Source organism: Miscanthus floridulus, chromosome 8 (assembly GCF_019320115.1).
Source record: "Miscanthus floridulus cultivar M001 chromosome 8, ASM1932011v1, whole genome shotgun sequence".
In the NCBI taxonomy this organism is placed as follows: domain Eukaryota; kingdom Viridiplantae; phylum Streptophyta; class Magnoliopsida; order Poales; family Poaceae; genus Miscanthus; species Miscanthus floridulus.
The window spans coordinates 11,809,998-11,825,115 of NC_089587.1; the positions used below are offsets into that span (position 1 = coordinate 11,809,998).

The following is a 15,118-nucleotide window of genomic DNA, read 5'->3' on the forward strand; positions in this document are numbered from 1 at the left end:
GAAGCGTCGTAGTACTTCTTGGACACATGCTGATCCTAGAGAAGACACTCGCGGACTTCAGCAAGAACAATCTTGTTTCACGCAGGAGAGCATCCATTGTATCCTCCGGGCCGTCCCAACTCGGTAGGACAAGGGTGGTGGTTGGCCGGCATACACCACCTCAAACGACTCAAACGGAGTGGCACGAAGGGCGGAGTCGAAGGACGTATTGTAGCAGTACTCCGCCCATGGCAACCAGTCAACCCAAGCACGGGTCGATCCCCAGTGACACAGTGCAAGTACATGGCAATGACCTTGTTAACCACTTGGGACTGACCATCCATCTGTGTGGAATGCAGTGCTCATACGCAAGGTACACCAGCCATCTTGAATATGTCACGCCAGACATTCCTGTGAAGACCGGGTCTCTGTCGCTGACGATGGAGGAGGGAAATCCGTGCAGACGGACAATGCCGTTGAAAAAAGCGCGGACGACAGAAGCCGCTGTATAAGGGTGGCCCAAGGCGATGAAGTGCGAATATTTGGAGAAGTGGTAGACCACCGTCAGAATGACCGACTTGCCATTGACCTTGGACATGCCCTCGATGAAATCCATGGAGATGTCGGACCATACTTGGGACGGCACGTCGAGGGGCTACAGCGCTGTAGAGACTCCGTCTTGTTCCTCTAACAAGTGCTGCACGTCCGAACGAAGTCTTGGACGAGGGCACGATCACCGGGAATGAAGAAATCAGTCCGCAGCCTATGCAGCGTCTTCTGTACACCCTCATGGCCCGCCGAATGAGCCAGGAGAAGAACCTGATGGCGCAGGTCGCTGTGCACCGGAACGAAGATGTGGGAGCCATGGAGGAGGAGGCCATCATCAAGGCGCCAGGGAGCATCCAAGTCCCCAGCCTATAGGTGTTGAAGGAGTCGACACGCGTCGTCCGTAGCTGCTGTAGCAGAGCGGATGTCATCCAGCAGGGCAATGTTGGCCCAGAGAGAGCAGCAACCGTGGCATCCTCCGTGTCGCGCCGTGAAAGGGCGTCAGCGACCGTGTTCAGGCGACCGGGGCGATATTCCACGGTGAAGTCGAAGCCGAAGGGTTTGCTGATCCATTGATGTTGAGGTACAGTGGACAAGCACTGATCTAGCAGGTACTTGAGGCTGAAGTGATCTGTTCGCACCAGGAAGTGGCGCCCCCAGATATAAGGCCGCCAATGACGAACCGCCTAGACCAGACCAATCAGCTCGCGTTCATAGGCAGCGAGCTTGAGGTGCTGGGCAGCGAACGATCGGCTGAAGTAGGCGAGCGGACCAGCCTCCTGGTGGAGAACCGCGCTGAAACCTGCACCAGAGGCGTCGCAGTCCACAATGAAGCACTTGTCAAAATCTGGCAGCTGGAGCACCGGCCCTGTGGACACGACACGCTTGAGTGCCTAAAACGCCTCATCCGCCTCGTCGGACCAGGCAAAAGCGTCCTTGCGCAGCAGGCGTGTCAGTGGGCTATGACTGTGCCGAAGTCGCGGATGAACTTCCGATAATAGCCGGCGAGGCCCAAGAAGTCGCGCAGGCCACGAGCGAAACGGGGAGCCTGCCACGAGGCGACTGCTGCCACCTTATCGGCGTCCATGGCGACACCATCAGCGGAGATGACATGGCCGAGATAGGCCACCGAGGTCGTCCTGAACGAACACTTGGAGAGCTTGAGATGGAGCCGATGAGCCTAGAGGGCGCTGAGGACGGCATGGACGTGCTGCAAATGTTCCGCCTAGGATGAACTATAGATGAGTATATCGTCGAAGAACACAGGGACGAACCTGCGCAGGAAGGGACGAAGCACATCGTTCATCAAGGCCTGGAACATCGCCGAAGCATTGGAAAGGCTGAACGGCATCACCAGGAACTCAAAGTGGCCATGGTGTGTACGGAACGCAGTCTTGGCAAAGTCATCGGGGTGCATGCGCACCTGGTGGTAGCCCGAGCGCAGGTCGAGCTTAGTGAAGAAACGCGCCCCATGGAGCTCGTCGAGTAGCTCATCGACCACCGGAATTGGGAATTTGTCCTTGGATGTCTTGGCGTTGAGAGAACGGTAGTCGATGCAGAAACGCCAGGACGCATCCGCCTTCTGAACCAGGAGCACCAGGGCGGAGAACAGAGATGTACTCGGCCAGATGATCCCTTGGGCAAGCATGGCCGAGCACTGGCGCTCAAGCTCGTCCTTCTACAGTTGTGGGTAACGGTAGGGACGGACGGCGACTGTCGCAGTGCTCGGAAGGAGATGTATGCGGTGATCGTAAGGCTGCGCCGGTGGCAGCCCGCAAGGCTCGTCAAACATGGGCACGAACTGCAGCAAAAGACGGTTCAGCAAGGGCTGGTTGGGCGCCGCTGTGACCACCCGTGCCACCGGCTCCTGGATGTCGTCGTGGGGGGAGCCAATGCCCTTCCACAAGATACAGCGGGAGCCCCTAGTAAAATCCATGCACAATCGAGCGTCTGCAGGCGGAGGGAGAAGTCCTCCACCGATTCACCATCCTTGAACTTGAGGTTGGCGTACTCCTGCTTCAGCAGCTGGGCCGTCGCCTTCTTTACACGGTCGGAACCAACGCGCATCGCCGCAATGGCCTCCCACGCCTCCTTAGCAGAGCTCTTCGCCCCCAACGGCTCCCTGTACTCCGCTGGCACAGCAGCGAGGATGGCTTCCAACGCTGACATGTCATCTTCTTCGTTGTCGGTGCCCTTGTCAATAGCATTCTAGAGCCGTCGGGCTCTGAGCTTGACCTTCATGGTCACCGCCCATTCGTCATAGTTGGTGCGAGTCAGCGTCGGCCAACTGGTGCCACTGACCTCCTGCACCGTGCGCACAATGACTTCCTGTCATTGTTGGACAGCCACAGCAGCGTCATTGCTGTCGCCCATCTCCAAACCATCCGTCATCGCCAGCGGTTAGTCCGGCGACGGCGCTTGTACGGCTCTGATACCACTTGTTGATCCCTGACTGCCCTGCACAGGTAAGCAACTAGCTTACCAGCACACACACATACTCACTATGGCTAGAGGTAGAAGAAGAGATTGAGAACAGCGCACACACACTCAGCACAGGCACTAGCGTTGCCTGAAGCCTTGCCCTTTGGTTTGGGACAACTGAACTAAGTATTCCATTGCCCTTTGGATGGAATATGTACAACTCTAGCTGTACCGCTACCAGTTACATAGTTGTTGGTCAACTACCTACTCCTAAGTACAAGAGTATACCAACTCCCTACTCCTAAGGTACATGGTATACCAACTACCTACTCCTAAGGTACAGAGTATACCAACTACTGCTAGCAGTACAAAGCTTACCTCAGCCCACTACCAAGACATGGATGATGTAATAGCTATCAACTAATGTACTAGAGGTGGTCTATTGCAATACTGCTACTGCTACAAACTGGTCGGCAGAGCCGATTAGTCCCCAACTCCCAACAGGTGGTCGGCCGAGCCGACCAGTCTCAAACCAAGGAGAGAATGGGGAGCAGTGGATTATGTCTGACAGCCTCTTGGTTCCATCTTTCCTTTCTGGTCATCGCCACCGCAAAGAAAAAAAGTCAAACATAAGATGTTGTAACAAAATCCTCACAGTGATTGTATTTAATGAATTGGCCCTGTTCGGCTTGCTGAAACTTGGCTGAAATTGGCTGAAAAATACTATTCTGACTGAAATGTTGTAAGAGAAAAACACTGTTCCGACTGAAAAAGAAGCCGAACAAGTCGGATTTAAGGTAAGCCGAACGGGGCAACAGCTCATTTATTCAACTTTGACATTTCATTGGTATCTGATGCAATGATCCATCAAGAAGCCCAGCTGCCCATGCTTCCTGACCATGCAAAATATTTGTTTTTTTCTGGTCAGCCTAGAATGCTTGTTGAATTTCTTACAGCCCACCGTGATCTACCCGATCTGACATCACTTCTCTTACCAGCCTCAGACTTTCACTTAACGAACCTGCGTCTTACCGTTATTACTGACAAAATCTGAATTCACTGCTTGATTCACTTTTTGTTTTTGTAGGATAGGATGATGCACCCTTTTCTATGAGCAGTAAATTGTCTGATGACAATTTTTTAGAGGCAACTATGGCTGGCAATTTGCTTATTATGTGTACTATAACATTAGTCAAACTCCAAACAACTCTACGCATGTAAACTACAATATCACATTGTTATAGTACAATATTACTCGGATCTTGGGAGTAGTTCGTCTAGGGAAAACACATTTACTCTACGCACATAAACACATTACCACCATGTTTGCTGGCTAACCACATTGTTTCTTGACTGAATTTTGCTTCTGCAGGCCAGCATCAATGCTTACAGGCATGAGGCTTCTTCCATGGTAGCCGGCACCAAGGTTCATGGTCCATTCACCTTCAAGCAACATTCAAGACTCTTTACTCTTCCTGCAGAGTGTGCTGAATCCAGGGCTCAATCCGCTTTCCCTCGTCGCGCTCTTTTGATGTTTTATTTATTTATTTATGAAACTCGCTCTTTGATGTTGACATGACCGGAACAGGTTGCAGCCTTCCTGTGAAGCCAGGACAATGGCTCAGTGGCCTGATGAGGAAAGAATGCCAGGATGAAGAAGAGGGGAGACAATAAGCAGCTCCTGTTTTATTCTCCCCTCCCCTGTTTATCTATTATTACAGAGGGAAAGAAAAATCGGGTCAACAACTGTATAGTCGTTGGGGGCACGCATCCACACTGCTGTTCTGCAGGCAGCGGCTTCCAGCTATTTCATTCGGTTGAGGCAGACACTGGTGTCTTTTATTTATTGGATATAATCCAACTCTTTCGTGCTAAGGAAACGGCTGCTTTGGTAACGACAGTTCATTATATTATTATTATTGAGATACCTTTATTTATTTAAATTTTTGCATTGCATAGAATACTTTGACTGTATAACAGAAACTATGTACTCCCTCTGTCCCATAAAAAATATAAATCATGTTTTTCGAGAAATCAATTAACTTAAAAAGTCTGACTAAATATATAAAACAATAATAATTTTATGATTTTATAATGTGCGATGGTAAATTAAATTTATAATGTTTTCTTCGTAATAAATCTATTTAAAGACATAAATGTTGATACTATTTTTTAGAGATAAAGTAAAATTTAAGTATGATAGACATAGACTCCTCCAAAAATAAGGTGAGACTTGTATATTTTTTGGCTGGGGAGTAAAGGGAGCGCCTCTTTCCATGTTAAAGACACGTTTAGCTTCAGCACCAAAGCGGAGCCACACCAAACAAGATCACACGAAGCTGGAGACAAAATGCCACAAACTGGCGCTGAGCCGCGCCAAAACCGCCCTATTTATTTCAATGCATACGTATCCGAGTACGCGAATTAAAGTAGAAATTAGTTAAGTTTCTATCCGAATCCAGATAAATGCAGCCAAACAATACATTAACTAGCATTGGAGCAATCATGTTAACATTTGATGAATATAGGGTATTATTATAAGTAGAGTGTAAGGTCGCGGTTAAAAATAGAAGTATAAAAAATGGTGATTAAATGCAAAAAAAATCGGATTGCAATTAATAGTAGGGGCTTTTGCAAAACGATAATGATATGTTACGGGCGTCCGTCCTGTGACTCCTATTCCCATCCGGATGCGGCTCATCCTCATCCACTCATCCGTGTACCCCACCAGCGTTGCCCGCTCGCTCTGCGATGCGCATCCCCGCTCGCGCGGGACAGACTCTGCCTGCGCCACTCGCAGACGCCGCCCCTGCCCGCCCGCCCCTGCTCGTGGACGTTCGCCGACCCCGCTCGTGGCTCGCGAGACGGACTCCTCTGGTGCTGCCCCGCCCAGACTTGCGCCTAGTGTCGCGGTCGCGCTCCATCCACCTGCCACAGCCACTGTCGAGGTCTGTGCCACCAACGAGCTCCACACTGGTGACCTCCACGTACTCTGTGGCATCGAGCTCCAGAATGACGAGCTCCATTCGTCCAAGCAGGAAGGTGACATTGCGCTAAAAGCGCATGTTGCAAGCGATGTTTCAAGTGTTTCAGTTGTTTCAGAGGTATGCTGCTAAGGTTTTTATAGATGTTGCAAAAATAGATCGAGATATTGCATATGTTGCAATGGTTGCACACTTATGTTGCAAACGTTTGCTCCCAATGTTTCATCTGTTTTTTCAGACATATGTTGCAAATATGTTTATCTGAATGTTGCATATGTTTCACATATATGTTGCAACTTTTTTAATCTGGATGTTGCGTATTGTTATAATGGTTTTCCAAGTGTTTTATGTGTTTTTTAAGTGTTTCAGACGCATGTTTCAAACGTTTCATCTGTCTTCAGACGTATGTTGCAAGTGTTATATCTGTATGTTTCAAAAATAGATCTGGTGTTGCATCTTCCTCCTCGCCTTGTGCTGTCTCGCCTTGATGTCTCCTCCTCGCCTTCTGCTGCCTTGCATGCTTCTCAAACTGGGGAGAGGGCGTGCCAGGGGCCGGCGGAGAGGGTGCGCACGGGGATGGTGGCGCGGACAGAAGCGCACACTCCCGTTTCGTTACGCTGGCAGGTAGTGTTTCGGTTCACTTTTTCTGTTAAGCGAGGATGTTTAGATGGGATGCTGACCTGAGACTGGGAGCTAGGTCACGGTTCGATTGGCTGGGACTAAGAAAGAAAGAAAGAGTGGTTTTTTTGTTTGTTTGTTATTACTCATAAATCTCTTGTTCGGCGGCATGGCGGTTGCCGTGGTCGTGCCGCCATCGGCCACCGCCGGCAATCCCACTGCCACACACCTCGTGCAACTTTGAATAGACCAAACGCTGCTAGCCACTGTGCCATCGCCCTTCGCCCGCGACCTCGGTCCCATTCTCTGATCGCCGGGCGGGCGGCAAGCACCACAAGTGAATTCTGCAGTAGCTTCTCCCTCTCCAACCACCACCACCATCCGCGCGCCGTGACCTGGGATCCCGAGTTCATCTTCCTCGCGCCTTCGTCGATGCCCTCGGGCTGCTCGACACAATGCCGGTCTGGTCATAAGGGCATTGATCCTTTGGGAGCCCCTGCCGCCGTCCCGGAAGCAGCGTGCAGGCTGTTCGATGAAATGACACTGTTGGATTGGATTCCGTCACCGAGGCGGGGTTCCTTGGACGATACTGTGCGCTGCAATGGATTAGATTCTTCACCATGTCTTCTCTTGCATAGTTGCATGGTTTGTACTCAGTACTTTGGATGTTGGAATGCATCGTCATGTTAGCTTGTGATCCTACACTGTTCTACACTCTGTTCAGCAGGTGGTAGTTTTATCCCAATTGACGACCAGGCATCGAGTAATACTCTCATTCTGAAGACCACAAATTGTTTGCTGTTAGTCATTCCATATCCTACTCTTAAGCTCCTGTGGTTTGTGAATTCTGTGAATCGGAACCCATGATCTGAGTAACAGCACTAAAGAGCATTACTGTCAGTACTTGGGTTAGTAAGGTACTCAATGAGCTTGACATTTTTTTTTTGGTTTACTTCTTTCTTCACAGTGCTTGAGAAAACTAAACAGCGTACATGTTACATATCACCTCAAGAAAAAGAAGGGGATGGGGTATGGTCCAGATGGATTCTTTACTCAAAGAAGTACACAGGTCTCAGTATGTGCAAAACTGTACAAGACACTGTAACACTAGTAGAACTCAAAACTAGTACCTCTTGTTAAAGATGCATGTACTCTATGCATGAAATTACAATATTCTCACGTATGACTGGCTAACTGTATTGTCTTGACTGATTTTGTGTCTGCAGGCCAACATTGATGCTTTCCAGGCATGTAACTACTTCCATGATATGTGGCCTCATGTTAGGGTTATAGTTCACATTTGCAAGCAACCTCAAGCACCTTAAGCATTTGCTCTTCATGCCCTGTGCCACAGAGTGTTGGATCCAGGACATCAACTTCCTTTCCCTGAGAGCTCATCTCCAGCACCCATGGGACAAGTTCTTTTGATGTTGTCTGGACTGGAACCGGTCGCAACCCTGTGAGCAGCTCAAGAAGGACAACTCCAAAGCTGTATATATCACCTCTCAGAGTAGCCACCCATCCATGTGCATACTCAGGGGGATGTAACCTAGAGTGCCAACCAACTCTGTCGTGACGTGGGTTTTGTTGGGAAGGATCAACCTTGACAGTCCAAAATCTGCAACATAAGCTTTTAATTCTTTGTCAAGTAGGATGTTGCTGCATTTGATGTCACGGTGCACAATGTGAGGTTTGCAGTCATTATGGATATAAGAAAGGCCACGGCTTGCTCCTTGCGCAATCCTGAGCCTTGTTGGCCAATCAAGAAATGTGCTGGCATCGTCATCCCTGTTGTGAAGCCAATCGTCCAGGCTGCCATTCTCCATGTAGGAGTATATGAGGAACCTTGAGTTTCCCTGGATGCAGTATCCCCACAGTGGCACAAGATGGTCATGCTTAGCCATGGACAGTGCTTCAACCTCTGCAGTGAACTCCCTTTCCATCAAGCACATTTCACCATTGAGCTTCTTGATGGCGAGCTTGCAGCCATCAGGTAGCTCAGCCTTGTAGACTAGACCATAGCCACCACACCCAATGATGTTTTCTTTGTTGAAGTTATCTGTAGCTTTTACAATGTCAGAGAATGTGAGCTTGCTTTCTTCTCCCTTTCCTTGTGTCATCATGATCAGTTCGTGCTCTGAGCTGGAGTTGAATGAAAATGTTTCAAAATCTCCATTATCCTCCCTTCTACTTTGGGCTGTTAGATTGTTAGCCTTGATTGAGACAAGGACACGCCACAACAACAAAAGAATGGCAATTGCTGCAAAGAACACGCCAATTGCAATTGCAACATTGGCCTTCTTATTTCTTCCTTTTGTGGATACCTGAGGCACATCAGCTGAATCACATCGATGACCGAGCATAGAGCCACACAACTTCGGATTCCCTAAAAAGCTGGAATTCTGAAATGTACTGAATTGGCCACCAGTTGGAATAGGCCCTTCCAGGTCATTGTTAGAAATGTTGAATGTGGAAAGGAAGTGCAGATTCTCCAATGCAACTGGGATTTTACCTGTGAGATTATTGTTGGATAAATCTAGCACCAGCAGGTTTGTGAGATTGCAGATAGATGGGGGGATCGGTCCAATTAAGTTGTTGGAGCTGATATCAAGTGAAAGGAGGGCTTTCAACTGACCAATCTCTGGGGGAATCAGACCTGAATTTGTTACTACTTAGATTTAGAGCTTTGGAATTGCAATTGGTATGCGGTATTGACGTGATGGACCATCATAAACTGGCAGATCAAAGACGCTTGCGTCCAAATGAGCTGCAGTCTTCTCTGAAGTTAGCATTGCATATTCATTAATTCTTTCGGAATTTCCCCTGTAGGTTGTTTGATATGTCTAAATAGAAAAGGTAGCCAGTGTGTCATCCAGGTTGGTATAGGTCCACTGAGTTGATTGCCATTTAAAGCCAACATTTCCAAATTTACTAACTTTGATATCCAAAGAGGTATTTCCCCCAATAGGTGGCAACTTCCGATGCCAAAACCTGAAGATTCTGAAAACCATAAATTTCGCATCATCTGGTATGGTTTCGTTAAAGAAATTGATCCCAAAAAGAAGTGTGCTCAGGTTCTTGGAGCTCCTTAGTATCTGAAGTGCATTTGCTATATTTGAAAGACTGTTGTTTGTAAGCGACAGGAACGAGAGGGACTTCAGATTGCCTAGTCCTTCTGATAATTGTCCATGGAACTTATTCGAAGCTAGCCGTAGTGCAGTCAGGTTTCTACAGGAGTATATGCTTTCTGGAATTGTGCCACTGAAGTTATTCAGCATAAGATCTATGGTTTTAGATTGGATATTGTTGAAATTAACCTTGGAGAGTTCGCCACTGAAACTGTTGCTCTTAAGGTCTATAGTTATGAGATTGTGCAGTTGCTCAGGGTTGATGGCAGCTCCCCATACATGCTATTATAGTCCAAATGAAGTTCTTGCAATCTTCTTGAGTTGACCTATGGAATCAGGTATCTTCTTGCCGCCTGAAATTGTTTTCTCCAAGATCAAGGATAAACCAGATTAGAGAGTTTGGCTATATGTGTACCATCAAGTATTCCATGTAAACAGTTGCTGGAAAAAGAGAGATATTCCAACGAGGAGCATTGAAAAGTTCATGGGGGAGAGTCCCACTGAGGTTGTTGTGGCCAGCCTTGAGTACTCTGAGCATGGAAGCAATTACCAAGCCCTAAGGGGATACTGCCACCGAATTTGGTTGTACTGAGTTCAAGCACAGCAAAGGATGGTGCTATGTTACAGAAATGACTTGGAATCTGCCCAGTTAAGCTGTTATTGCTGGCATTCAGTGCAATCAGATTCTGCATCCCTTCCATGTTGTGGATGTAAACTGCCCTTTAAACAAGTTGCTCGAGATGTTAAGTACCTGTAGAGGCTGGCCCGGGGTTGAAGCTGGCAGCTCAATCAGGTCTCCACTGAGATGGTTGAAGCTGACGTCGATGACGATGATGCGCTGGATGACACCAATCCGAGCGGAAGGCCACCGGACAGTGAGTTGTGGGACAAGTTTAGGTACTGCAGGTCGGTGAGGTTCCCAAGGGACTGCGAGATATGCCCCTCAAGGCCCCTGTATGGGAGCGAGACAGCACTGACTGTCCCATTTTGGTTGCAGGTGATTCCTTCCCATTTGCAGCACTCAGTACCTTGCCAAAGCTTGGTGAGACCGGCATCCTGCGAGAGCTCTGAGAGGAACTGGAGGAGGGATGTCCTCTCCAGCTCCATGCAGGACGAACTGGTGCAAGGCGCCAAGGAGATGAGCAGCACAAGGGTAAAGGCCAATGGAAGGTATGTGAAATCTGTTTCGGTTCCTCTTGTATGAGAAGTGGAGTGGCTGCATGGCTTCCTATTGAAACTAGCATGGGAACCAGATGTTTAAGCTATGCCCTGTTTAAGACAAACTACCAATGGTCTAAACAGGGAAGAGCATAAGGTAGAAGTACAAGGAGGAGGCTCTTGGCTCTTGCTTTTCCCTTGATAGACGTGGCCACCCAAAGAAAAATGGAGTCAAGGATAAGATGCTAGACAAAATGCTCATTATGGTTCTATTTTATACACCAGACGAAGCAGCTTGCTTGTTCACACTTTGACGTTTCATTGGTGGCTACCTGATCCATCTGAACAAGCTTCTTGGCCATATAAAATATTTGCCTTCTCCGAGTCGTCATTAACAATCCTGGCTGAATTATTATTACAGGCTGCCGAGATTACCTGAATCAGACATAACTTCTTGTCACAAATTTGACTGGATGTACAGCCTGCCTTTCTATCTGAGATCAGGATATGGCATCACTTGTGCTACCACTACCAGCTTCAGCTGACCAACTTGTTGTCTTAACCTCAGCTGTTAGTACTGAATGAAAAAAGTAAAAAGAAAAATGGAATCACTACTTGATGAATGTCTCTATTTTTATACATGTTTTTGTTAACAGGAAAAGTTACACGTTTCCCAAAGAAACTGAAGAACTTCAAGATTCAATTTTAAACAGTACACGGAGAGCATCACTCCGGGGCACGCGTGCAATAATTTAGATCAATCATCGTGCGATGTGGTCAGGGTATCACATGGTTTGGACTTTGGAGTTTGGAGAATAGCATTTGTCGCAAGTGGAGACTGGGAGAAATAAGAAAGGCGGAGAGGACGAGAGGTTGATGATGGTGGTGGCTGAGGGCGACCTGGAGCCCTACTCTTCGTCTGATTGGCGGCCTCGGCCCGAGGCGTTTACTTTCTGTTATCCTTGCTGCTGATGCAGTGATGTGCACGCTCGCGGCTGTTTCCGATGGCCCCTGATCCACAGGTACACTGGCCCCTAACCTCGGCTGCTCTTGTTGGCTGCTGACCGGAATCCAGATGCGCTCCTCGAAGTAAACTGGACAACGTCGTGTGCACGATGGCAGGCAGGCAGGCTGAGATTTGAAGCAGCCCCCCGAGAGTGGAGTGCATGATGAACACGGCCTGTCAAATTATTCAGGTAGTGATTCTAAAGATCTCGTGATTTTCTTTCTGGGCATCTTGATCATTTCATGCTGATGATGATTGATTGCTTTGTTTGGTTAGTGGGTGCAGGTTGCACATTTCATAGTGGTCGTCCGTCGTTGTATGATTGTCTATCATCAGTCATCACGGTCACGGGTGGCTGCTATTTTCTCGTGGTGTCGACTGCAGACCAGCCAGTGGATGGCACTAAACACTGTCGAGGCTTAGAGAGCCTGCTGAGCTGAGCAGAGCTAGCAATGCGTCCCTTTCTGTGTCTTTTCTAGAAAAACACTTTGGGTCTTATGATTGTCTGCTCCTTCCATTCACACTCTAGTTGTTATTTTTCGCAGACGTATCTATCTATGTTACATAATCCCGGCTATCAGGAGTCAGAGCCAATCGCAGAGGAACCTGCTGGGAGCATAGCAGCTGAGGAGGAGCGAGTGGCTGGCGTGTCGGCTCGGACTCTCTGTTTCCTGCAGCCAGACATGGAGATGCAGTGGAAGCACGGCAGGATGCAGTCATGCAGCAGAAGCCACGGCAAGTCGGCAACGGCATGCGCGTGGAGGACGCGGTCTTCCCACTCCAACTCCACGCGGTCGGTCAGCGCGCTCATTGCATTGCACTGCACTGCACGACTGGATGGAGACGGGACCCACCCAGAACAAACGTGGAGGTGCATGGTTGAGCCAAAATCTTGGTCATGGCCAAATTTGACTAGTGATAAAATAGTCTATAAATATAAATTAAATGCTTGGCTTGCGACAGAACAAATTTCGGACAATACCAAAATGTAGAGCTGCAAAGAGTTTGGATAGTTGTCCTGCCAAATTTTGCTAGACCTGTGTGAATACGACCCGTAGGATTCACATGTTATTATCTTTTTCTTCACTATAAAACATGGCACACGTGCATGGAAAACAAAACCTGTTCGCGAAAAAAATATTAAACATGGCACGTGGGATCTTGTTCTGTCGTTAGGATCACGGTACGAGAAATAAAATGGTGAAAAACAACTTGCAAAATCAGATATATGGTTAAGGAGATGTTAGCATTAAAATCTGGGTAACAACAAACTTTTGAAAACCATGCAGCCAATAGGCCTAGCCTTTTGAAATGAAAAAGGCAGAGGCCAGCCAAATCAAGGCCCACGATTTCCTAGCCTGGGTCCGGGCCGAAGTTGTTTGTATTGTAGCTAGACGCGGAAGCCAAATTTTTCAAGGACCATCAAATATCCATGGTTAACCGTAGCTTAGCTTTGGGTACTAAAATGTATTCGCATGAATTCCTTGGTTCTATATACAAATTGTACTATATACACTTCATACAGTATTAACAAATATTAATACATGTATAAGACGCAGGATATTAGTTGTTTGTTCAGGGTTAAAAAGGAATTTCGATAACAGCGCATTGAATTCTCATCACATTTATACTGTTTTTTTTGTGCTATATGCATTACTAGCAAATATGCCCATGCGTTGCAACGGAGAAAAATCTATAAATATTCATAAAAAACAACGATTGAAATGGTACATATCTATTTATGTTTTACCATTTCTATAAATTTTGAAAGCTATAAACTCTCATCAAGGATTACAGTGGTACATATGTGTACAGTTTAGAGAATTTTATTTAGACCGGACCGACAATAATGGTCAAAATTTTAGCTCACAGTTTGATTCGGTTAGACTAAAAGCTAAACTTGTTATAATAAGAGCATCTTCAAGAGATTAGCCTAAATCGTTTTCTAAAGATAAATTTGACTATTATTAAAGAAAAATGTCTCCAACAGATTCTGCAAATGACTCTCCAAATTTATTAGCTCTCCATCCCACCTTATTGGCTCTTTACTTTTGGATAGCATATCTCATTAGCCATCCAGCCTCTTTATTTTTTAGAGTCGGTTGGAGTACCCCTAGTATTTTTTTTGTCAAATATATTTTAGACAGTAGCTAAATCAGTAAATTTGGTTAGTCTTTTTGGTTAATCTGTTAGAGATGCTCTAAAACAAATTTTGTTCCTAATCAACAAACTTGCATTAACATCTTAGTGGTGGGAATCTTTCTTTTTCTTAAGAAAAAGGTCGAGTTCAAAGATCCATAATATTATATTTCTTATTTATTTTTAATATTCATGGAAAAATAGAAAAAAAAAGGTCGAGTTCAATGATCCATAATATTATGTTTCTTTTTTTTAATATTCATGGAAAAATAGAAGATGTTACAACGGAAAGCTATCAGAAAATTGATCAAAAAAGGAACATAAAACCAAACAGAAAAGAATTACTAACGTGGAGAAAAAGAACAAAAAGGTGAAAAAAAAGGAAACGGAAACAGCGAAAAAGGAGAGAAAAAAAAGGAAACAAAAACGGGCGAGGCACAACTTGCGGACTTATATATTTCTTCGAGAGTGGATTTTCTAAAACGGATGGTAACTACCCACGGGGGTGTGGTATCTATCCATCGCGTTGGATGTTCGACACGTGTAATGACTTTGATGATCGGACGGATACCATGTAGAGTTGTCTTGAATAGAAGTCGCTGTACATGTGCAGTCCCGATGTCCATAGAATGGCAGTAAAGCAGGCACGACGATGTGAATGGCAGACTTTTTATTGAGGAAGTGAATGGCAGACTTTGCTGTGCATGTGATGCAAGCACTGGTGTACTTTTTCAGGATCCAAAAAAAAATGTCCAAACATCTTCCATCAGCCTGATCGTTTGCTCGTAGACGATCATGGATTATAAGCTAGAATTATATTTTTCTCTCACACCAAACCAGTCAGCAGTAAATAATCTACGATCGTTTACGACGAAACGAACAGGCTGCATGCTGTTGCCTTTGCCTAGTACCACGTAGGAATACTACTGTAGTACTGCATATGCACAAGCCGACTAGCTAGGAGTAGGATTTTTCTATAAAAAAAAGACAGTTAGCTACGTAGTACTCCTAAATAAATCAATTTTTAAAGTAGTCTTAAGGCAAACATTTTCAAATCTGACCAAACTAATATAAAATATAAAATATTTGCGACACCAAATGAACAAAATATGAAAATATATATCATAGTGTATCTAATG

The 15,118-nt window shown here is 46.3% G+C and overlaps 1 protein-coding gene and 1 pseudogene across 1 annotated transcript in view; one reads left to right on the forward strand and one right to left on the reverse strand.

The window, feature by feature from the left end:
* The window catches only part of LOC136468563 (uncharacterized), a 269,843-nt gene that overhangs the window by 67,413 nt on the left and 187,312 nt on the right, over positions 1-15,118 (forward strand). The window lies entirely within an intron of this gene.
* On the reverse strand, positions 7,739-10,898 carry LOC136475374 (tyrosine-sulfated glycopeptide receptor 1-like; annotated as a pseudogene).